This window comes from Haliaeetus leucocephalus, unplaced genomic scaffold (assembly GCF_000737465.1).
Source record: "Haliaeetus leucocephalus isolate CR32 unplaced genomic scaffold, Haliaeetus_leucocephalus-4.0 Scaffold339, whole genome shotgun sequence".
NCBI lineage: Eukaryota > Metazoa > Chordata > Aves > Accipitriformes > Accipitridae > Haliaeetus > Haliaeetus leucocephalus.
The window spans coordinates 9928491-9953834 of NW_010972775.1; positions in this window are offsets into that span (position 1 = coordinate 9928491).

Below are 25344 nucleotides of genomic sequence, written 5' to 3' on the forward strand. Positions count from 1 at the left end.
AGAAACTCAAATAAGCAGTGCAAAAAAGGCAGAGATTTGTCATGGAGGGAAATTTCAGCCGAAATACGCAGGTTTCAGTGTTGCACCAGTGACTGATGCCAGCGATACCCAGATTCCCCTCAGTATAGTCAGGGCAAAGGCTGGCGTGCCATCTTCCAACCTTCTTACCAAAATGAGAGTTCAGGAAGACCCTGGCTGAGATCACAATTTCATTCGCCTCTTCACCTCCCACTTGCACCCAGAAGCTACAGGGACTAGCTGGGACCTCTGTGCCCTACATGCTGCACAGACATAGTGTACAAGTATCACTGTCTTCAAAACTGCTAGGCCCACATCTCATATTTGAGCACAGCTAACAGGACAATATGAAAGAGAGCACCATTTTTCTATGTCGTCATCTTTTGAATGGTGGTTTGGTCATTTTTAAATGGAAAAGGTGTTTACCCCACAGACAGTTTTTATGCAGAAGACTGAATGCAAATAATTCGCATCCATTATGTCTTTGTAGGAAGAAAGTGAATCTGTAGTGTCAGAAAAGGCTGTACAATACATTCATTCCTCATGGGGAAAAAAAAAAATCGTATTTCTGACCCTTTAGGGTGCATACATCCAACCACTAAGGGCTGACCTTAATGTCCACTTCAGGTATCTCAATTCATCCAAGAAACTTATCCAAAAAATTCAGGAGGCTACATCAAGATGGTCCATGTTGAGTATGTTGAGAATGTCAAATATCAAACACAACTTTGTATTTAATGTAGACAAACACAGCCATGTCTCTGGCTTTATCAGAAATTACTTGGCTTCGAGGAATCAGTTAGAATTGAAGTTCTCAATATTCCTACTGCAAGATGAAATAAGTGGGGGGTGGGGGGGGGGGTTCTTTGCATCTCATAAAGAAGTTAAAATCTGTGCAGACCCTTTTTCAGTAATCCTTGAAATCACATCTGCAACAGTTGAGGAGTAAAGTTCTGTGAAAATTCACACAGCGAATTAAAAGCATATGTTACGATCTTAAGAGAAAGCGGATGTGTACCTACGTCCGTAGCAAAGTGGAGAAATGCTGAGGTGTGTATCTGGAGGTTGATTCTCACCTGTCAGTGGCTGGTAAATCAAAGCAGCTCCACCAAGGTCAGAGGCATAAAGGCACAGTGGTGTCAGTGAAAACTGAAACTGGGCCCACATAGTCCATTAACTGACTTGGATAACAGAAAGTCCAAACTCAAGAAAACTCTCTAGTTTCTCTTCTTTTCCCCTAATGTGAACTTACTGATATACCTCAAAACCAAAATGTATTCAAGGACCTGCTTTACAGAACAAGCACAAGGAACTTCTTAAACTTCGGCAATTTCAGCTTTCTTGGAAGGAAATTAAAATAGCCTTTCCTGGGCAGGAGTAACCCCAAACCAGCAACAACCTTTCCTGTGATGTTTCATTTCTGTCGCACAATTTTGAGGTGCAGAGGCTGCCTGAGGAGACGGGTCCCCTGCCCTAAGGAGCAGGTGCAGCTGCTGGGCAAGTCTGTTACCCTGGAGTGGCTGGGGGACATCTCCAGAGAAAACTTGGCACCTGCAGCCTTCTGCAAACTGGGCTTGCCCTGGCCTGGGGGCCATAGCCATTTCCCAGCCATCCCTCTGCCCATCCCACCTTGCATCCTTTGGGAAAGTGCTTCACTGAGACTTTAGCTTTTCTTAGCTAAATGCGCCAAACGCCTTCACCACCTCCCCAGGTATTTATTCAATGTTTATTTTGGAGGCATAAATGGGAGAGAAGGAATAAGAAGAAAATGCTCATTCGTTCTCAAATCTGGAATTGCTGTCTTATAGCAACTGTCTTCATTTAAAACTAAATGGTTGTAATTTTTATAGATATACATCTGTGCTATATTGCTCTCCATTTATATTCTGTGTTAATACACTCGATCGTGCTCACGTTTGCATTCTGCAAACAATATGCTGCCAGAAGGTGTGTTCTTGATTGGACTCCTGTTCATCTTATTTTATATTTAATATAACATCCTGTGTTATCCAGGAATATTCTCAATTCCACATGAATACTAATGAGTGTGTTTACTTGGGATCAAATATTCCCTAGGAGCATCGCACTAAACAGAATATATCTAAATGTCCAAGAAACTACTTTCAGGACCACTCAGATACTGTTTTACTTTGGCTTCCTTCACCAGGAAAAACCCAAGAGCCAAATGATGGGGGCTCTCACCACAAAAGCAAGCAGAGAGGCGAGCCGAAGTGGGCAACAGCTGCCTCCTGCCTCCCTCTGCTCTTTTCCCAATGGGCTGTGATGTGTGAGATTGCATTTCTATGTTGGTACATCCGCTGCACAGATATGCTCATTGGTTGGTACTGCAGGGCAAAGAGTCAAGGCTTCAGTCACCTGTTGCCCCAAACTTACCTGCCCTCACGGGTAGCCACATGGCAGCCCTGGAGAGATGCTCTTGCTCCCTTGCACAGTGACTGCCCTTTTTTGGCGCAGCTCCATGCCCTCCACCTCTGAATAATGATCTTGTTTCTGAAGTGGAATGTGTAATAGGGAAAAGGAGGTGGCCAGAACTCAAATGAAGGAGAAGAAATAGGACAATAATCAATTTGGGGATGTTCTTTTGATGCTCTCACCCTCTATTTCCCCACTCTTCTTCCAAGCTCTCAGCAGTTATTTCAGTGTGAGTGCTGCTAGCCACATGGTTAAGATTCAGCTTGCAAAAATGTATGCTTGCAGCAAGGAAGACTTACCCTTTAACCTTTAGCAGCCATTTCCTCTGAAAAGCACAAGTTTCATTTTCACTTACAGTGAAAAACGTGTGGAGGGGGAAGGGAACCTCACCTCTTTGTAAAACAGCCGAACGGTCCTATTTTCATCCTCTGCACCAAACTTTTCATGTAGCTCTTTTTGCATTATGCAGTGTGTCCTCAGGAAAGAGATCTGGCAGAAAAAGCAAATGCAAACTCTCTCGTTAGTCTTGAAAGACCTGTTCGTGAGCATTTGGGGTCAATCCCCTTCAGTGGGTTCACTTTTCTTCATTGCAGTTTCATGAATTTGGCCATAAGCAAAAAGCAGGCTTTAGTTTATAAAAAAAAAAAATATAGTATTTGTTAAACAAAACTGAAAATTGCATGCCACATGGAGAAGGCAGGAAGGTAGAAAGAATTCCACCTCCCTGCAATATATCCAAATGTTTTAAAAATAATGTACTATAGCATCAGCAGCCAATGGGGCCATGCTTTCACCCGGGGTAAATCCATGTAATTCATGCTGGGTGTTCTAAAAACAGGACAAAGAAGAGATATTTTCACTTACAGTGCCTTTCTGCCTAGAAAATATGCTCTTTTTTTCAGGTCTGACATGACTTGAAAGATGGGTAATAACATACCAGAACTATCAGCTTTATCGCAAGTCAGTGATTTTGAATTCAACTCATCTTTCTAATGGTCAAAAATTGTTACCAAGAGAGACAAGTTTAGTTGCCTGTTTCTTGTAAGTGCAAGAGGAGGCCAAAACCCCCATCCCTGCTGCCTCCTGAGCTCTGTTCTTCCTCCTTGGATGTTCCCCAGGCCAAGCGTTGTGTACAGTGATGGTGCAACATGATGAACTTCCACATCCCCCTCACCTTTGCTGCAGCATTTTTGTGAGTAAAAGTGAGCGGTTTCTAGTTTTGTCAGTCTGTATTCTTCTATGACAATCAAAACAGCTTCAATAAACTGATTGCTTTTCTTCCTGTAGCAAATTGCCCGCTTTCAACTTGCCAAGTACCAAGGCCTGATCCTCTAGCTCAAAAGCATTAGTCTTCTCTCCTGCAGCCTGCCTGGTGTTGCTGCTGCCCAGAGAAGCACCGTCAGGACTGCCCTGCCCTACCGCAGGCTTGCAGCGATGGAGGGTGCCCCGTGCAGAGGCCCTCATCCCCTGTGCCCCAGAAGCTCTCCTCCAGTGACACCACAGCCCTGGGCCTGGCACTCCTGAGCCACCATCTGCCTTCCCTGGGCTGCCTCCTGCTCCACAATGGCATTTCTGAAGTTTTCGTACATTTTTAAGATGAGTTGTTAGGTGCCCACCTTCCTGTAAAAACTTTTTAAATTATTTTTGAACGGAAAGTCCATGATCTTATGAAAAAATTTCACTTTCAAACTTTTTTGTTCAAACAGGTATCATCGTATTTTCTCATTCTCACCAAATGATGATCTGAACAGAGCCCCTCGTCCCCCGACTGTAAGGACACTGCTCAGTCACCAGCCTCCTGTCACATACCCTTTTTAGGGATAGCAGCTCTTGTGACCTTTCTCAGCCCCCCTAAACCCTGCTAAACCTCTGCTGCCTTTGTGGAGGCAAGTGGAGAGGAGAGCGTCCCCTCCCAGACAACAAAGGGTGCTGAAAACAATGCTGTTGCCAGTACCTTTCACGAGGGGTCATTGTATACCAATATGCATGTAAACCACAAAATACGAGAAGAAATAAGAAGATATCATGGTAAGCAAGATGAAGAGATTTGACTGAAAATAAAAAGGTTATTGGTGAAATATGAATATATGAGAAATTCCCTTAATGTATTGTGAACTGAGAGAGGTATTAATTCTTGTAATGTTTTTTTAAAAGGAAAATGCAATTCCCTTATCAAAATAAACATAAATGAGGCAACCGTATGGGATAAAGGTGTAAAGGAGGGAGTCAGGTGTGTGAGAACAGAGAGTGCATAATGAATTAGTATCAGCAACAGCCTGATGGGTGAAGGCTTTTATATTACCTCTCTATTGATAGGTATTTCAACCAGCAGTAAAAAACTGCTGTTGACACTCATCTGTAGGAAAAAATATCCACGTAGTCTTTGCTGTAGGACCAATTAGCCTGTGAAAGCAGTTGGGGGGGAGGGGGGAGGCAAGGGATATAAATGCGGGATGCATCCACACTTGATTACTCTAATGAAATGTCCATTGATTCCTATAGATTAATGTGAGAAGAACGGCAGCTGCGGAGTGGCTAACACCTCTAGGTCAGCAGCTCTGTGTGTGTGTGTGTGTGTGTACGTACATATGTAATGGAGGGGGTAGCGCACAGCCAGACCAAGGTAGACAAGAGAGGGTTAGTCTGGCCGTGGAGGGAGAGGTGGCTGAGGTGCATGGACGTGACAGCTGGCGATGGAGGGAGACCCGTAGGAGGCCACAGCGAGGGGCTGCAGGGCCGGCGTGGTTCCTCCCTGCCTCGCTCGCCACCGCTGCCCCTCGCTCCCGTTTGACTTTGCTGTAAGGCAGGCTGAGCTCACAGGTCATCTGTTTTTGTTAGATTAATTTGATTCAGCATGTAGGAATAGAGGGCTGAGCGGGCTAATGGCTCTCTGCAGGTGACATTGGGAATGGTCAGCGCTCACATCCTCCTCCCCCATCCCTGTGGCTGCAAAAGAGAAGTCACCAGCGAGGGACTCCCTCTGTGCCAGCGGTGCCGCGCTAACCGGGGCATCCTGCACCACAGCCCCTGCGCCCAGCACCGCCTCACTCCAGCGATTTCTTCATGTCTCAAATACAAATCCCTTATCTCTTGCACCATGTCATGTAGAAGGACTTAATTACGATAAGGGGTGAGGGATTTGCTGAGTGACTGCAGTGCTTGGCGCAAGGCTGTTTTTATCGCACAGGGAATAGAGTTACCAGGGACTCTGCCATAATTGTCACAAAAGATGCACCATATCCTCTTATGCAGTAATTCTGGCATTTTGTCATCAAAGGTGATGTGCAGGCGGCAACCTGCCTCCCATACAAGGGAAACCTAGAGGAGCAACCCCACGGCGCAAGATCAGAGCCGTAAATTGCACTGAGGGAAGAGGCTGATGTGAAAATATAAGGAGGTAAAATGTTTAGGCTGGGATTCTAGAAATGAAATCTCAGATAAAACAGAAATATCTCTGGGCCAGATTCTCACTGGGATAGCATCCAACAGTTAGACAGGTTGTCTGGTTCCTCTGGTTGCGATAGAGGAAAATCTGGCTCTGTTATTTATTACTGAGGATGGGGAGTCCTGTAGCTGTACTGCATTGAGGAGAGTTTGATGTCTTCAATTAAGAACACAAAATAATTAGATACATTGTGGCTGTTTTTTCTGTTGTTCTCAATGCATGCTTTACCACATCATTGTAGTACTTAGGAATTCAACATCAGCCAAAAATTTAAGAAAAAAATGTTTCTTAGCAATATGTACAAATGGGGTCAGGCAATTGCAAGACCCACATGGCACTGCAAAGATCAGGGTCCTCCAGGAAATGCAGGATCTGACAGTTGGGTATTAAAATTCCTGCCATATTTTACTGACTCTGGGGGAAACATGGCTCCTAACTCCAAATCATGGCTTTGAGCAACCTGCTGCTGGTTTGGCAGCAATTATGTCAAATGCCCAAAACTGATACTAAGAGATAATCTGTTCTCTGCTAAACATGCATTTATGCAAACATGGGCAGAAAAAGGTCAGAGTCTGGTATCATGCAGAGGTTTCTCCAAGACAAGCTCTGCCCCAGCCACAGCAAGGGCTCTCCAAGCTCCCTAAGTGGGTGCTGCTGCTGCTTCTTCCAAAGGCTGTTGAGCTCTCTCAGCTGGGCCCAGCCCTGCCATCACCAGGGCTTCAGCCGAGCCTGGGCAATACTTGGCACTTCTGGCTGTAGGACAAATCCTGTCTTCATGCAATCAAACAACAAAACTTTTCAGCACCATCTGCAGAGCATAATTTATCCCTGAAAGCACAAATAAATATAAGCACATGGTGTGCAGGTTGCCGTATTTCCCCAAGACTGCTCTATAACCGCTTACACCTAACAAACTCTGCTCCTTCTTTGTGGATGCACCAACCCAGGGCTGAGACTGTGCCCCACCTGTGGGCAGTGGCCACAGTGTCCCCAGCCATCCCACCTGGCAAAGGACATCATGGATGGGCAGGAGGGAGTCAGCCACAGTTTGCAGCACTAACCTTCGCTACTGCAGCCAAACCTACCTGAAAACGCTGCCACCTCCTTTGATCACTGTAAAACACTGGCTTTTAGTTGAAAGTTTTCATTTCTGTCTGTTCAAGAACATGCTTATCAATGATTCCTCTTTTTAGCTCAAGATTTTTACTTCTGTTTTACTAGTATTTTAATTTTATGCTGTCTCTTGCAGAAACACTTTGCTTCTCTCAGATAAATAACTGTATCTGAGCAAAGATTTTGTCATGCCACTTTTCCCCCTTTTCCAGAATAGCAAGACATACAGTGTGCTGTCAGTGTAGATGCAGTATGTATAAGGAATTAAAATGCAGTGCCTAGTTACATTTGTCCACTCTGGCACGCAGGGTGCATGCGTGTGTGCAAGCGTCTGTAGCGGCAGCCGGGGCACTGGCAGCGGCTGCGCCGACTGTCCCTTTAAGCCTGGCTGGTGTATTTTTAGAAAGCATAAATAGCCTGCATTCTCCCACTTGCTCACTGTCCAAGACATAAAAAGGAAGGGCTTTCTGCTTTCTTCAAGTCTCCTTCCCCTGCTGGCACCATATAAGTCTGTCTTTTAAGCAGTACAGGTCCACAGCTCTTTTTTTTATTGAGAAGCTGCAGAACTCTAACCGGTGGTTCAATAAATTGTATTACATCCCCTTCGTACTGAATGCCCTACAAGCTTTGGCTTTCCATGTGTAATTGCAAGCTGTTATTAGCCCAGAGCTTTGTCCGTTACTGTGCCACACTATTGCTGAGCGGTCAATTTTTTTCCCCTGCCATTTCCTTTGCTCACACCATGCTGACCACGTTGGCCAGGGGCTGCCCGAGGTTTATAGTGCAGCATTGATTTTTCTTTTCTCTCAATACTGACAGAATCATAGATCCAAGGCAAATAAAGAAATGCATTCTGTGGTGATGAAATGTCTTTCGTTCAGCCTGGATTGAATCAAAGGCCATCACAGAAATGTTCTACTCTAAAATGCTAGTGAAGCTTAAGGCATTGTTGGAAAATGAATTTTCCATTTTCTTAGCTGTAATTTGGATTCTCAAATCACTGTGCTAAAAATAATCAGATAAAATTGAATATAGACTACAAGCCTATGTAAAATGTTATTTGGTAGGTTTTGCAAGCTGCTGCAGCAGATATAAAAGGAATCTGGCAATAGATCAGAAAAGTAATTGCTTAGGTGGATTTCTAGTAAGTATGTTGCATTACTCTGAATACCAAGATATAAGATGACTGCTCTATAATTCATACAAACCATAGTAAATAACAAAACCATAAAGATACATTTTGCATATCTACTGGAGGGAGATATTTCTAGTAAAAATATCATCGCCTTATATCACCTACATCTCAACGATGAGTATTTTTCCTTTTTGTTTGGGGATGTCAAAGGAGTTTTAGGTGGGCAAGTGTCATTGTCCCTGTTATAGAGATGGAGAAATAGAAGCAAAAAGAGTCTGTGGGGACAGAATAAAGTTACACGGTGAATCTCTGGCAGGGCCTGGAAAAGAACTTTGATCCTCAGAAGCATAACACCATTTTCAATGGGAAATAAAAATAGCCGTGATTTTCATGACATATGTGGGAAGGGGTCACTCAATATGATACTCTCACCACCACAGGCTTTTAGAGACCAGAGGTGGCCCCAGTCTGCATGGTTGGCTGTGCTGGCACAGGGCTTCAACTGTCCGTAAAAAGGGAGCACCTTTACTAATTTTCAGGCAAATGTCATTTCTCGTAACACAGAGCCAGCTTAGTAACCCAGACCTGTCATCTTGGAAAACAGAAGACAGAACCACTTGTTAAAGATTTCCCCATATTTTGGGTTGGTTTGGGTTCTTTTTTCTCTTCCCTGTATTATCAAGACTCATGACTTAACATCTGGTGTATGTGGCCATTAGAAATTTAACCCAGCTTGACATCAAGGACATCAATACTTTCTTCTTTGAAAAAACAAATTGTGCAGAAAGACTGAGCAGAGGATCCTTGTGTCCTCTCCCTTGCAGGACACAGCGCAGTTCCCTCTGTGGCCCTGCAAAAGTAAAGCCCCAATTTCTACAGTGTGTCAGGGTAAATGTTATCTTAACTGACATTCCAAAATGTCCTCTGACTCCACAACTCAGGGACATCCTACATGCTTTAGTGAGATGCTAAAAAAAAAAAAAAAAAAAAAAAAAAGATAGAGAAAAGGTACCCAGAGGATAGAAAGAGTGGAGTATTTATAAATGAAAATACCAGATGGATTTAGCAAACTTAAAAATACAAATTGAAGAAATAATGTATTCGAATGTAGCCCCTGGGAAATATTGCATTAATTCTCTAGCTTTGGACCTTCCTTTTTCTCCTTTCTTAATGACTACACATCCAACATCAACATCACTGTTTACAGCTATTCCTTCAGCATCACATTCCCAGTAATGTGCAATATGTTTTTACACTGCATAACAAATCAGATTATTTTTCTTCACTGATGATCCAAAAAAGTTCTAAAAAAAAATTAAAACCTTTTGGGGTCAAATTCAGTGTCTTATTCAACCTGAAATGCTTCTGAACTTTTTTTTTAATCAAAAGACCACTAAGAAACTAAATAAGTTAAAATAGAAGATCTGTCAAATTTTAAAATCCTTCCTCCATCCCAAACTGTGCAGGAATTTTCCCTACAAAATTTCTCAAAAGGTTACAGTGTGACTGAATCTGCATTATTCACTGTAAAAGACTTTGCTGTACAAAGCGCTCTGTGGCTTTCATTTGTAATTTTTAAGAACGCTCCACAGAGGAAACAAAATGAGGGCTAACTCCCTCCCATTTGCCTTCCCAATTTGATTCTCCCCTAAGTTTCAGAAACACTTGAGAAACCCATTACTTTTTCTTCCTCCCATTTTGTCCCACTCCAGCCTCATAGTGTTCAGTAATACGTAAAACTATAGCAAAGGCGGCTCTGCAAGTTGACCTGAAATCAGCTTCAAACTGGCTCAAATCTTGGAAAACGTAGATCTGTCTAATGATCCTCTATATTGGAACTACAATGATTTTCAGGTCTTGCACCCGCTGTGGATATCATTATACAGTCATCATAACTGTTCCCTTATAGATAAACCTTTTTTGGACCAATTAACTCAGATCTTTCGCTTGCTGGTGTTCCTGATGCAGATAAAGGGTAGACCTCACTAGTAACCAAAATGAGGGACTGCTATTTAGGTGTGCTGAAACCCTCAAAATTCACTTGCCAGGATTTTTGACAGCAACGGATTTGGGTTGAGATTTAAATTCAGATTTAGGGCTTGTATCTGGACAATATCTCCGCTAGGAGTTGGACCAAATAAGGAGTGGAGGTTTCCAAGTGTTGGTAAAAAATCCACCAAGGATGGAGAGTGACACTCAGCAAAGGTACTGTGGGTACAGTTGTATAAGGTAGGGATGAAATTAAGATGTGTGTAAAACTAGGAACACTGCTGCTGTTCTGCCTCTATAACTATGGTTTCGCAACATCACTTACAGCTAAAATCCAGCCTTTACTCTGTACAGGTTACAGTCAGGAATCTCCACTCTAAATCCTAGGAAGGGGAAAGCGAGGAGAATCTACAGACAGGATTAGTGTCAGAGAATGCAAGCGTGATGAATACTTCCACATATTACCAAATTGTATATAATAGCCTAAGTATGTAGGAAATCATTGTCAGGGGAAAAAAGCTGTTAATTGGATCATATACGAAATGTGATGTTTTCTTAATGTCTCAGCTGGTGAGTAAGTGCTTGTTGACTGGTGCATGATGTCTGTGTTTTTATCAAATGCCCATACTAGTAAGCAGCTATGATAATTAATTTTTAAGGGGGATGATAAAGATCAGCTATGCTTGCAGTCCCAAATGGACGTCTTTTCTCTGATCGACTGGGTTCACAGCTTTAAGTGTAACAAGCAAAAATGGTTGAACAAGGAAAGAGCAAAGGAAACTAGAGCGGCATCAAAATGCAAAGCAGCTCCATTGTAATCTGCAGTTCAATGCGGAAGTGCCGTTCTGCACTCCTTCCTCTGCTCAGCAAGGAGCAGCTTTCGGTTTAAAATGAAAAAAAGGCAAAAAGGAGTTAAAGTTTGTGTGGCAGTAATAAAAGAACATTGGTAATAATGATTCCAGCTCTACTGTGAAAATAGTGGAGATCTTACAGGACCTGTCAGCTTTTGGTGGTTTGAGGGCCAAGTGTGTGACTGAGTTTGCAGCTGGCTTCTGCAGGAGGCACCTGAGCAGAAGCACAGGGCCAGGGCAGCATTGCAGCCGAGCGCGGGCTCGGTTTGACCACATAATTCCTATCCTTGGTTAAAGATGTGTAACTGCAGACTTGATTTTTGAGATCCCCTGTTCTCTGAAATCTGCTAAAGAGAATGCAGTCGGGTACAAGCTGCTTTCAGAGGCTGTGGGCCATGCTGCTCGCCAGGCAAGGGGCATCCAGTTGTGTTTTACCCTGCTGTGTCGCAGAGTCCTCTGTACTGGCATCTGCCTTAGGTGATTTGATGATCCTCTGCAAATTTGGCCTGCAAAAGCAGTGGTAGTAGCAGGAAGTCTTTATGCGTATGGCAAAATAGAAAATTGTTTTGTGAAGCACTTTCTTTGGGGAAGAACATTGTATGTATGAAGCCCAGCTCCCTTTTGAGGAGCTCGTCTTCCTCAACCTCTTTGAATGTCATCTTTCAACAAAAGATCAACAAGGATCCCTTGGCATATTCATGTTGTTTAGCAGTCATAACCCTACAAACACTAAACCTGTTCGGGGGACCTGATCCTTTTCTGTGTAAAGGTCCCCTGCAAAGATGCTCAATGCCTTCAGCCCTTCCTGGCTTGAAGCATCCCTCAGCACCTTGCCCAGCCCAATAGGTGCACACTTCTGAACATCTGCCAATACACATGAATTTGCATAAAACACACAGAAAACTAGCGAAATTATGTTGTTCATTGGGATGTTCTGTCTAAATTGAGACTTTTAAACGCTAATAATAATTAACTACTTTCTTAGCAACGAAAAAGTCTTAAATGCCTATTTACTTAACAGTCCCCTAGGGTGTCTTTGTTCTGAATGGGCTAAAAAATCTTAGCTGCAAAATAAGCAGGCGATTCCAATCAATAGAGCCAGAGGACTATATTGATTACCAGAACTCCATTCTTTAGTCATTAACCCTGTAAATTCTTTAGAAAAGCTGTACAGGACAATTCCTAAACACTATACCGTTTGAGGAGTCATTCAGATATTTGAATGTCATTAAACTTTCATAGCTTGTTTACAGCCCCTTCAGCCTCGCCTGAAGGATTGTGCTCCGAGACTCCCCGCCACACAGCCGCGCTCTGCCCAGCTGCACTGACAAATAGCATTAATCAAGCCCAGAAATTTCCTCTGCAGATATGTTTTTCTTGTTAGTTAGAGCTAATACTGCTACAGAGCAGGGAGACAGATCATGGAAGGAGTGAAATAATATTCTTAATTTTTCCACATTTCAGCTCCAAGCCAGAATGGTCCAGCTGGTGATAAACACACCTTTTACTCATCCTTGTATGGAAAACCATCCATGCAGCCTGGAGGTCCCTACCTCCATACTGGATGCCACAGGGCTCCATATGTGGATGGGAGGGGAATGACATAAAGTGGGGCAGTGGGGAGGGAAGGCAATGGTGAGGTGGGAGGCGGAAGAGGAGGAAGTGATGCCTGGAGAGCTCGTCAGGACTCTCCACCTCCTTCCCCTCGCTGGGTCCTGTGGGACCTGCCCCCACGACACCTCCCTCTCAGCAGCCCCATATTTAAGAGAAGATTCTCGCATTTCAGATTAAGAAAGTTCATGACACACGTTAATGGCTCTAAATGGTAAATTGAATCACACAGACAACAATTGAATAGAAGTGGCACAAATGAGCCAAATGCCAGCAATTTAAGGGGATGCTGAAGGAACTCACAGTAATCACGGGTCTGCTGCAAAGACAGGAGCTCTTCCTCTTCGAAGTTCAGGTGGCTCTAATGGTATAGAACATGTAATGTTCTATAATGTAGTGTTTCTTTGCTGTGGCAACTGTGAGCTGACCAGCATCTTTGTAAATACACAGAATGGGAATGGTTATTTCTAAATATTTCCATAATGCTTATATAAATTTCAGCCACAGCTTGTCTCTGGTTTGCTTGCACCAACTGTTCTTTTATTGGTTATGGCTTTGACCCAATGCCCGGTGGATATGGGGTTTTGGCTTAGGCTGTGTTTGTGCTGGTTACACGACACAAACATGATATTGTTCCTTCCCTCCCACTGTGCAATGAAGATTTTAGCCACAACATAGCAGATGAACACCAAGCAATCATTTGAGCTGAAACTGAGGATGTTTAGAAATTAAGGAACAGTTTGAGAAATACACAAGAATCTGCCTAAACACTTGCAAATAGGGAATGTAATTTCAAGGTCATAACTGAGCTATATTCCTACATTTAGTCACAAAAATTGTCCTGCATCTTTTTTACAATTAGTACTTGATCCACTCCTGTTTCAATGATCCGCTGTTATCCTTATCTATTTGAAAACTCCCCAAGAGAGCTATAATGAGCCAGGGCCATTTTCGTGACTATTGATTTCATTGTTAAAATTATAGTATTTGATTGTTATTTGACCAAACCAAGATTATTATATGTTTTGAAAACAAGAGCAGCAACAGCAGAAGTCGTGTCCCTAGAAAAGTACAAAGTTAGGAGCTGCAAAACAGCACCACTTCTCCTTTGATCCCGCGCTGCTCTGTGAAAGCCCTCCTCAGTGCTGCTGCTTTACAGACAGCAAACGGAGGGCGCACAGAGCTTCAGTTACCTTTCCAGTGTCATCCCATGTGTCGTGGGATAGATCTCAAGCCTCCTTCTTCCCAGCCAGTGCCCTCGCCACTGACACACATTTTCCTACATGGGAAATGCTCATACCTTCTTGCAGCGCTGCTTGTAGTCAGTGGGCGCGTTCTGTGGTGAAGACTCTTTTAGGACTGAAAGGCATGAATTTCATTATAACTCATAGTAAATAAATAGGCACTGGACAGCCATTTATGAAGTTTATTTTTCACTGTCACAATACATTTAGAAAATGTTGCCAAACCCAAGGACTTTCTGCAGGTTCCTGCTTTTCAACAGACTAAACCAATCGCAATTAGTAATGGATTTCAGATAAATCCAGAAATGTTTTAAGCAAGTTCCTAAATGTGGTAAGAACTCCAAATACCTTTTTGAATAGGGTGTTTCAAAGGACTATTAGGACTAAATGGCCCTAATGTGTCATGTGGACAGAACCACCATTTCTTTGCACTTTGTTTAATTTTTTCAGTATGAGATCTCTCTGTATTTTATGACACTAAAAGCAGATCTCACCATCCTTTCTTTTCTGATTAGAACAGCAGAACTGTTGATTTTCAGGTTGTGTTGACATTTTGAGCTGTGTGAAATCTAATAAGGCTACAAGTACCTCCTAGCAAAACTGTGGGCGCCATCAGGGACTGGCAGAGGAGTGAAGCAGGAGGTCCCACCCCAGCAGGCAGGAGCTACCTGAGCTGTTGCCCAATAACTCCACCTGAAATGGGGCAAATGTAGGTGTAATTGCCAGGGTTTTGACTTTTTCTATCAATGCCATGGAAATCATCACTAGTTTAACAAGTGAATTTAAACATCTTGGCTCCAGTAGCTGCTGCTGTCTGCATCTTCAGAGCAGGAGCATTTTGACATCCCATTTTCTTCAAGCCAAGGCACAGGTCAAAGGGCAGTGAGACACCTTTCCCCAGCTGCCAGTGATGTGCCTCTTTTAAGTAAATTAAGCACTCCTGTCCCCAGAGAATTGGATGGGGACTGTGTTTTTGTCTGTGTGGGCAGGACGGCTTGGCTGTGCCCTTGCAGGGGGCTCCTGCAAAGCTATTCAGTGCGTGGGTGATCCCCACGCTCAGGGCTCTCCTGAGCATCACTGTGCCAAGCCTGACCTCCCATGACATGGCCCCCAGCCAGGGCTGAGCTTCCAGGACACGTGAGACAGCCCTGAGAAATGCACACAGCTAAAACTGCTCACCAGTAAATACACCCTGCTGCATTTAGAGGCTCTTCCAGCTCAGTTTAATGTGCCTCAGGGTGGAGTGTCCTGGGGGACACAGGAGAGAGCAGATGGGGGGGATGGAGCCCTCCTGCACCCAGCCAAGGAGGGAGGGAATCAATCCTCACCCACTCTGAGAAACATCTTCCTCTACGATTAGCAAAGGAGAGTTGGCTGCTTTCCTGTCCTCTGCTGTCCTTTTACTTAAAAGTCTGACTCCTGGGAATCAGTTTTGAAGTGAGGCTACAGGCAGATCCTGATTGCATGTGCCGGTACTGTATCCACGCAGAGCTGAGGAAAGGACCGAGCTTTAGACATGCAAAGCCGTTGTACAGGTGATCCCCTCACAGCTCATGGGCAGAAATGCCCACAACGGTTTAGTTAGGAGGGGCGGGGGAACAGGTGCCCAGTGCTGTGTATGCAGCTCAGCAAATCACTGTGGCGCTCAGGGCTCTCTCTGCATCACCCACCAACAAAATACCTGTGCTGGCAACCCAAGAAAACGTTCCCCTCCAAAAGTGCTGTGTGCTGCTGCCCTCATCTCTGAAAAAGCTGGGCCATTTAGCAACAGGTCTCTACTCACTGATCCCGAGAGGTGCTGGTACTGCCATCCTGTTGCCCTTGTGAGCCAGAGGCAAAGACACTTCTGCAGAAGAAACAGGTGCTTAAAGCCTTGTTCTGATTACATCTACTCCACGTAAAGCGCAGTAACTTAACTCAAGCCAACAGTCACCCCAGTGTAAAACAGGATCATGGCAGATCAGAAGCTGGGTTGTAATCCTCTCGTTGCCCCAAAATAAATTTTCTTCTTGGCAGCAGGGCTTAACGATAAATGTTCAATCCTGACTTGTACACGGCTTAGGAGCACAAGACGGGCAGCCTTGCGAGGGCTGCTCAGCATTTGGCGGCCGTGCCGTGCCTCACGGGCAACAGTCGTCTCCGGGCCAGAGGAGGGAGCAGGCTGGGCTTCTGCAAGTGCCCTGGCTGCAAGGGGCTCGCAGGGAGCAGCCCCTGCAGTCATAACTGCTGCCAGTGATGACATTTCAGAAGGTTTTGCCTTGTAGAGCCTTCATAAATGTCGTCCTTAATGCTCCCTGCTGAAGCTCCTGGTGGTATCTGCACTGAAGTGAGCAGGAGCCAAGTGATTCCTCTGGAAGGGACAGCTCTGTCTCGGGTTTCTCCATCACTGTCACACACCTCTGATAATATTTACTTACTGTTTGAAAGGAAAATGGCTTTTTAAAGCCATTATTTCTTTCATCCGTCTGCTGTCATAAAGGTCCTTGTGATGGAATGATAGAGGATTCATGCACAAAAATGGACAGAGCAGGAAAAGACATCAAAATATAAGGGCATCTCGAGGTAGGGCAATGTATGATCACTGTGTCTATCAGTGGCAGTCACGCCCTTTGTATATGCAAAGGGAAAAAAAATGAACTAAAAATAAATAGGTAGGATGAGTACTGATATTTGAAGGACTTTGAAACCAGATTTTGGCTTAAAGTTGTTTTTTTTTAAGGTGACATTTTACCCCATCTCATCCCATCTCATCTTTTCCTGTATTCCTTTCTGTGTAGTTTGAACCCCAGCCTCGACACAGTACAGTCTGTTTATCATTAGTAAGATGTAGTGTATATTAAAGCAGCAATAACAGTAAGTCATTTAGAGTGTACATCACAGGTTCCAGAGAAAATAGGGATGCTATTTTATTATGCTGAAGCTGTAAAGCTTACACTAATACAAAATATTGCTGGCAGTCACCTTGTTTTATTCTTCTTTTAACAACTTACTAACAGTGTGTAAATATAAAAGCAAACTTTGATTTTTCCATCCGGATACACCGAAAACTCTTTCAATAAAAATGCTAGGGTGCATTTAACACTGTGACCAGAAATATTGAAATTTGACAGTTAGGAGGTTAAAGGTTTCAAATTTATACACAGAGGTGTTTTGCTCCTGTCATGGTCGTAGCAGCTTGCTCAGGATAACCCCTTTTGCTTACTGAACCTTTGAAAAGCAGAGAACATTAAGCAATACGTCTTGGCAGATGTCCTGGGATTTCACACCACCAGCAGAAGCCCATATGCACACAAAAAGTGAACCTCTTAGGTGAAAACTGGTCAAACCTTTCTCTCTCTCTCTGCTCCTGCACCGTGTGCTGGCAAGCAGCTGTCTTGCGCTGCTGCCACTGCCATCCTTTCTGCTAGAATGAAGGCAGAGTTTGTGTAATATTTTTCAGGTATAAGGTGCTACTGCTTTTAATTTCCACATAGATTGCTCAAAACAGTGGCATCAAGAGAACATGTACAGAAGCCATTATTGTGAGGAAATGGCGTCAAATAAATAGGTCTTTTATATTCCTGCCATGAAATACCTGCATAAAAGATAAGAGAAAATAAAATGTACTTTGCACCCTAAATGTAAAGATTTTAGATTTCTTCTAGTCTTTATTTTAGGAATTTCAGCCTGTGGTATATATGTGTAGTACAGTATTTGCCTCTTCACTGCCATCTGAGAGAATTAAGTGCAGCTGAGAACAGACAAGGTACCACGGTCTTTCCAACATCTTTTAAATTATATTTTTCAAGCTCTACAAAAAAACCCCACCTGCTATGTGTCGATTTACTGAGAAACCATCACCGCATAGACCTGCTTGAAACATTACAGCCTTGGTAAACCAGCAAGTAAAAAGATCAACTTTCCTTTTTTGTTTTTCATATCGTAGCGTGTAAGAGAACCACTATGGGCATTTCTTTTCATATTCACCGTAAAACTGTCCTCATAAATTTTACTACAAATACGCAATGGCTTTTTGGCTGATGTTTTCACAACAATTATAGTGAGAACACGTTTTTACACATGGGCATCTCTGTGACATTAATGTACCACCTTGGAGTGGAGTAGAGCTATGTCCCACGCGGGTAGGCATGGTGGGGCTGGCAGAAGGGATGCTGTGAGGCAGGCAGCTATGCTTGTTAAATGGCACCCCACTGTCACTCTGGGGGCTTGAGGAATTTAGGGTTGGGCCTAAGCTCAGGTTATAGCCCCTATTCTCTTCAAACCGAGGAGTGTGCAGCCTCTGCTTTTGTTGCTCGTAGGACCCACACCGGCAGGAGTACCAGGCACAGGGCAAAGCCCATCTGTTTGCTCAGGGCTTTGCCTGCGGCGGGCAATGGTGGGACATGGGGCAGGAGCCGAGGGGTAGCTGGTAGGAGATCCTGCTGGGGACTTAGTGCTTTTACAGTGAAACTACAGCAGGCAGGAGTGCGGGAGCCAGTTGCACACAGGATTTTAGCAGTTTAGTGACTGTCTGTGAGAGTAATTTGTTCTCTGGTTCTGGAAAAGAGCACGCAGCAGTCCTGAGGCTGCACAGCACTGTCCCCCTTGCAGTGTGTGTCGAGGTCGGGTGTATCCAAGAAGAGGGACTTGGTATCATGCTTCTCGGATATATATTGTGCTCCAGGGTGGAGGCTGAGTGGGAAGCATGCAGAAGGGACCATGCTGTACACGTAAGTGATTTGGGGCTCCAAGTGTGCTAGAAAGTATGTGGGGGTCACTACACCTCCTGGGATTCTTCAGGGGTTCCAGCTCTCCTGTGCCCTGGCAATGATGAGGCTGCAGGTGTGACTTTACATGTTCTTACAGGTGTAAATACCCACCTAGGCTCAGGCATCTAAGAGCTCAGGTTTCTGTACAGTTAGGAGAAATCGCATGTCTTGTGCACAGCGGAACTGCATGTCCTGCAGGAGTCCAGTTTTTCGGCTGTTGGAGCAGCTGTCAAATTACAGCACTTGTACCAGTGGTAATAGCTGAGCCATTTTTACTTCCCATTACTTCCCTGCATGACAGCCCATTCACCCCACAACTCCCTGGCAGACGGTTCAGGGTACTGTGTTATCACTAAGATCCAGCTTAAGGCTGATTGTCTGAGGTACATGGCAGAGGGGCACTCTAGACAATGGAGAGAGGGGCTGGATTAGAAAACAACCAAATCAGAATTGTCAGTTAATGCCATTGAAAACGTTAAACTCCTCTGTTAAGGGCTTCATTGGTCTCCAAGGCTTTCACTGTGCCATCCAAGTACTAGAAGGAGCCTATTGTAAGCTCCTTTCATTGGGTGAATCTCACCTGTGCTGTCTTCAAGACATATATCATCCAGGCCTTCAGAAATTCAAATTAAATACTGTGAGGTAAATATATTCTCCTGTCTCTAGTCTTGCTATAGTTGGTTTGTTTGTTTTCCCCAAATACTTCTTTATCAGTCCGTTTTCCTCTCTAGCACTGAGACCAGACTGCACGAGCCAGCAGCCTTCTGGGGTCCTGGCTCACCTCCGGTACAATCATGCAAAAGAAGCAATTTTTCATTATTGATAAAATGTAATGTCATAATGTCATGGCCTTTCAGGTCATCATCTTTGTAAGTCAGCCATGACATTATCACAATTTATAATGATAACAAATGACCATAATGTTTGCATGTAATTTTCATTGGCTATTGCAAAATTCTAAAAACACTCCTTCAAAGGATGGATTTCATTAACAAGCAACTGCTATTACCCAGTACTAACCGCTTCTACTGGGGGCTTTTCGCTAACGTGAAGGCATTCTGTCTGATATACAAGATTTACGTACTTAGTAGAAATCTAAGATTTGGTGTCTCTTTGTTAGTTAAGTACTAATGCAAATTGAGAGAACATTCTTCCCTTTTTATGGTAACAAGTGCTTTATAATATGCCTAAATGCTAATAATTTCTAAATGTTTATGTAAATATGCACCCCTTGAAGATTGCTGGCTGGAAGGTCTGACTTGAGTGTCAGATTCATCCTTGACTGTAGTGTTGGCTTTACTTATTTAATATTTCATGATAAACTTAAAAGATTTACAGCTTCAGGAGCTGGTGAGACTCGTAGGACATTTATTTTCATGTGATATTTAGAGGTTGGAGCTCCAGTCCCCAAACACTTTAAACACATTCTTAGCTTTAACATCTGGACTGAGAACATCACTGGGGTGGGTTCCCCTTGCTCTGCAGGATCAGGACCTCAGTGTAAGTGCACTGAGTTCAATAGAGCTGAATCTGGAGCACTTGTAGGGAGCACTCTGTCAATTTAATCCATAAATAAATACTGCTCTACTCCTGAAGCCCTCTGAAGCTAATGCATGAAAAACAATGAAACGCCTGGGCACTCCAGGCCTCTTGAAAAAGCAGAGCCGGGCTTTTGTATATGTATATGTGTGTGCGTGTGTGCACACATGCGTGTGTATGAAATAAATTCAAAAAAAACAAAAATAAATGTTTCTGAAATAGCAGGTGTGACTTATAGTCCAGCAGACTCCATGACAGGCCACCAAGCAAAAGGACTCTCTGAGCTGCACAATTGGTCCCCAAGGGACACGGCACCTCAGAGAGGACAAAGCAAGAGCCAGGGACTCTTGGCTGTGCTTTGTTTTGGCCTATGAGGCTTATCAGACCTGTGCTGTGATTCATTTTTCATCTGCAGCAAGAAGCTTGCAGGAAATTTTTACTTTTTTGTTTGTTTGTTTTCCCTTTCTTGGGGCTGCTGCTTTTTTCACTGGAAATTATAAAATCACTGCCCTTGGCCAGATTTGCAAATTCACAAAAGAGGAAATGCCTGATCTCACTTGCTAATGTTTTAAGGGAAACGAGGATAAGTTCTATATCTGTATTTATTGTGTGGCCACCATGGAGTCTGCAGAAGTCAGAAGGAAGTGATGCTCTGCCATGTGTGTGCTCTGATTTCATGATAGTTTTTCTATGGAAAATATTAGGCTAAGTTTCATCCTTTGTCAATGTGACACCAAAGCTACCTGGTTATTATTGCATTGTCCACTGGGTCATGCAAACACCTAAACAGAAGGCTCTCTTTCCTTCAGAGTGAATTGTATATAAAATACCTCATTGTCTGGAGGATCACACTTTATGTGGGATATGGCCCAATTATATTCATGGCCATTCATTTTGTGGGGCTTGAACATCACTCATATGGGGATCTCCTTGTTACTGTCTTTGAAATCTCTACCATGAAGACCAGTTTCATCAATTTTCCAAGCCTACTGGTCTACAAATGACCCAATAAGGTCATCCATGACAGTTCAGTCTCCATATTGTAATTGCTCAAACAGACCATAAACAGTTGTTTTGTATGCTTAAAAGAGTATCTTCATTCTCAGTAGCAAAGGGGGCTGAACCCCGTTGCAGTACACAGGCATACTTGCATCAAGATAAATTCTTTTAAGTCACTTCAGCGGAAAACTGCTTGAGCTATCAAAGTTAGTAAGTGCTGCGAGCAATGAACATTAACCAGAGTCTTGGGAGATACCGAAAGAAACCTAAGTATCTGTGTTTAATTGTCCTTCCTGAAATACCTTTTTATTACACATCCCTGCTGTTCACTTAATTTCTTCAGTCTAACTGAAGTTTTACTTTCTTTCTTGGATGTGTTGGCAGCCCAGAGGCTTGGTTGTATCAGGGACCATTTTGCAAACTTAGTGAGATGCGTCAGGTCGATTTTAGCACAGCTCCAGCTCTTCTCTTTATGGTTAGTGTCCCCAAAGATCAGATGCAAAGAAGTATGGGGGACTTGGGTGGGTTTGCCTCAGTTTCTGTTAGATTTTATGTTAGCCCAAGACACTGTTCCCTGAATTTTAAAGATGATGGCTACATCATACTGCTTAATTGGTGTTTTAATGCTGTTTTATTTGATGACGCACATAATGAGATGTCCTTGAGATCTCATGATACCATTGCAATAGTCCATGTAACTTCTCAGGTGACTTTTACTCCACCATAACGTTGTTGCTTTTCAGCACCCCAGCCCCCAGCTCAGCACTGGCCATTTAATCAGCTGCCCTGCTCAGATGAGTCCTCCTGCTTGACTTGATCTGAGCAGAGGCTCAGAGCAGAATCAGAGCCTGCTCTTCCACAGAAAGAGAGAAGAATCTACAATATGCAGAAAGGCACAAAGGAAAGACTGCTTTGCATTCTCTGATCAAGCCTCCTTAAGCAATAGTTTGCAAAGGCGCTTTCACCCCTTCCTTTCATCTTGGTGTTGTTCGACCTGCATAGGCTTCCTCCTACCGGATGCTCATGCCTATGTCTGAGCTCGGAACGAGCTGTTATCCAGCTGTGAGCACCGGTCTGCTTTGCTACAGATTGCCAGGTTGTTCCCTGCCACCTGAGAAATATCCACAGAGAACAGGCAAAGGCTGTTTTCAGCTTGGCATGGCCCCATTCTGCTGTGCTGCTTCTCTTCGCAGAGCGCGGTGGCATGTGCCGGGCTCAGGGTGGTGGAGGATTTTACAAGGTTTGGGAAACAGCAAGGCATGAGTTTCAGCGGAGGGGAGGCAGAGGTGGCCATCGCTGCCAGAGCAAACCAGAGCCACTCGATCCTTCCAAAGCACACGATTCTGTTTTTCTGAAGGCTAAATGAGAAGTAATATAACATGTAGAATTAGCACAGATTTGATGCTTTGTCATTAAAAATGGGTTTGCTGCCAAAACAGCAGCTTTCCTGCTGGGGGAATGTCTGTTTGTACTGTCAGGCCTCGGCTCAGCACAAGTGCATGTTGCGCTAAAGCAAACGAAAAGGGAATTACACAATATTGAATGTGGACCTGTCTCTAAATGCATTGAAAGTGTAGGTTATTGTCTTTTGGCATTTCCTAAAAAGCCTCTTGAGCTCCTGTTGGCAACTGCTGATATTGAGGGTACTTTTAGCTGTTTAAGTCTTCCTGTTCTAACAGGGGTCAAAGGGCTGTAAAGATCTTCTCAAAAGGATATAGAAGGAATCATTAAAAGGGAGGAGGAAGAAAGTGACAGAAGGTCAGCCTTTTTTTTTTTAATGGGTGCATCCCCGAGGGGGTCAGACACAGTTGTGCATTATACTCCAGCTCCAGTACCTGACTTTTACAAACCTACAGCAAATCTTATTAGCACTTCCATAAGCATAAAATACAGGACAGAGCCCAATGTTCCAGGCAGAAATAAAAGAGAAAAACCATGAAATAAATCAATTTAGTCTTTCAGATGAATTTAAATCAACATAGTGCAAGGATATGACCAAGATGAGGACAAATACTCAAATATGGGCACGGCATTTTACGGTCCCTGGGAAGCGTGTGCATGTATCTGTGTGTGTTTAATTCCCTTGTTGATCTTTTTTTCCTTGGAGAGAAATTTACTGTATGCTCATTGCTATAGCATGTCATGTAGCTTTTTGTAAGGACTGGTGTAGGGCAAAAAATTTACCTTTTTATGTCACACAGCCAAACAGAATTGTGAAGGTTTTCAGTGATTTCTAGACAGCAAGCAATAAACTGCGTTTGCACCCACACACTTACTGCCTAACACCCCATCTGGTAACATTTCCACGTCTCCAGGAAAGAAATCAATAGCAATAATCTGTGAGGGCCTCATAGGGTGTATATTTTTTTATCGCACTGCTATTTGGAATTTTTTTCCTATCTGCTTACAGCACTAGATTGTTCTTTTTTTGTTAGCTAACACTGAAATCTTGGAACCATTATTATATTTTATAAAAAGCAGTAACTAATACTGGGGTCAGAATAATATATTCTCAACACTCATATTCAATAGTATTACAGTGTTTAGACAGCAAAGTCCTATTCAGTGAAGGCACTGAAAAATCTTATACAGTAAGTGCATATAAAATGATATGCTAGCACACTTCAAAGACTAGCATCCTAAAAATTCATGATTACTTAAAGATAGTTTATATTAAAAGGGAGTATACCTCCAGCTTTCATCTTGCTCCAATGCAGAGAAGAAATTGTCCTTATATTCTGAAATTTAGAACTGTGTCACTGTTGGTTTTCTGTGTAAGGAGGAAATATGATGCTTTGTTACTGGTCTTATTTATTGCAGACCTTGTCTGGAATCTAGTATTGAAGCTGTGCTTGATGAGTTGCTGCCTTGAACTTTTCCACTGATCAATGCTGGTGCTATGGCTGCATGAAAGAATAGCTTTCCTGAGGAGAAGCTATCACATGGGAAACACACTACACAGTAAGCTAAGAAATCTGCTATAATCTTGTATGCTTAGCCTTAGAAACGTGTTTCCCAAAAGAAATGGTGATAGTGAATGACCATTTAAAAACTGAGATGTTACATGAGCAAGAGGTCAGGTCAAGAACAGGGAGGTATTAAAAAAAGAGATAGAGAAAGAAAGATGGGGGGGAAAGAAAGAAAGAAAGAAGCAGAAACCCTCCTTTCACTAACATGATAAGACACAACTGGACAAAATGCACAGCTGAAGAAGAGGACATTACAGAGCCAGGAGACAGGAATCATATTTCTTCTTCTCCCTGCAGTGACAAATAAAAGGTTGTTTTGATTTTTGCTGTACAAATAATAAGCTTTACCTAGAAACTGTAGCTGCTGAGTTGTTCTCCCCAAAAATATTTTTCGCTTTCGGTCCTAATGACAATGCTAGAGGAAAGAAAAGGAAACAGTTCTGTAATCAGCATATATTTTATTTACTCGCATATTGTCCTATGCATCTTCCAGTGGGGGTGGCATTGGCACTCTGAACACAAGGCATGTCCTTTGGAAGTGGGATTTCAGCAGCATTTACATGGGCAAATTCGTGTCTGTGCCTACCAAGCCTTTTCCTTTGTGCCAAGGCTGTCAGTTGTGTGACACTGCTTTTTTTCACATAGGAAATACACTGTGCTGGACCCACTGAAAGCCTATCTTTTAAGTCACCAAATCACTGTCTCATTTGGTTACGAGCAGGACACATTGCAGGTCTCTCTTGGTGCAGTTGGCTGTATTCATGCCTCCCTCTAAATAAGCCAGTTGTAACAAAAATGAGTTTACATTTTTGGAGCACTGTTGCAATACAGATCCCACGAAGACTAATTAGGTAGATGCACAGGTTGCCTTTGGTTGTAAGCAAAGACTTTAATATAGTTTTATTTTTGAGGTTAACACCAAACCTAAAATCTCTGGATGAGCTAACCTTATTACTGCTATAAATGACTTCTCTTACATCATTTTTGCCCCTACAATTTGCATCTTGTCTGTCTTCTCTTGCACTCTGAAAAGTTGAGAAGCCAAATCTCAACACTGAACAAATAATAATGCTGTGAATAAGGATTCAGTAGATTGAATCACTGGTGGAAAGGATAAACGGGGCTGAGAATCCTGGCCTGCCCATGGATATTGCGAACAAGAGTTGCTGGATTTTTTTACATTAAGTAAGCTCATAAGGATGGATTTGGGCAGCTAATCTTTGATTTCTGTTTGTTTGTTTTTAAAATCT